The following is a 280-nucleotide window of genomic DNA, read 5'->3' as shown; positions in this document are numbered from 1 at the left end:
GCCAGGAGTGAGGCCACGGCCCTGCCGGACTGCTCGGCCCCTGGCCCTCCTGGGTGGAGGACAACTACCAGGTGGGGAGCCCCAGTGTGTCCCCCATGGAGACCATTAGCCCACAGGGCCTTCTATGTGTTACAAGAAGGTGCCTCGTCTGTTGAAAACTGCCACACGACACTGGTTTATAAACTCAAGATACTTGGCTGACATCGCAGACAGCTGTTAACTGGAAAGCGGTCTGAGCTATGCCCGCGCAGCCAGCGCAGGTGCGTGTGTGCCTGCACCT

At 59.6% G+C, this 280-nt stretch overlaps 1 protein-coding gene across 1 annotated transcript in view; it reads right to left on the bottom strand.

Annotated features, from left to right (window-relative positions):
* The window catches only part of ULK1 (unc-51 like autophagy activating kinase 1), a 26,899-nt gene that overhangs the window by 5,642 nt on the left and 20,977 nt on the right, over positions 1–280 (bottom strand).

Source organism: Myotis brandtii, unplaced genomic scaffold (assembly GCF_000412655.1).
Source record: "Myotis brandtii unplaced genomic scaffold, ASM41265v1 scaffold403, whole genome shotgun sequence".
Taxonomy (NCBI): domain Eukaryota; kingdom Metazoa; phylum Chordata; class Mammalia; order Chiroptera; family Vespertilionidae; genus Myotis; species Myotis brandtii.
The sequence above is the reverse complement of the archived record's forward strand: the minus strand, read 5'-3'. Positions and strand labels throughout refer to the sequence as shown.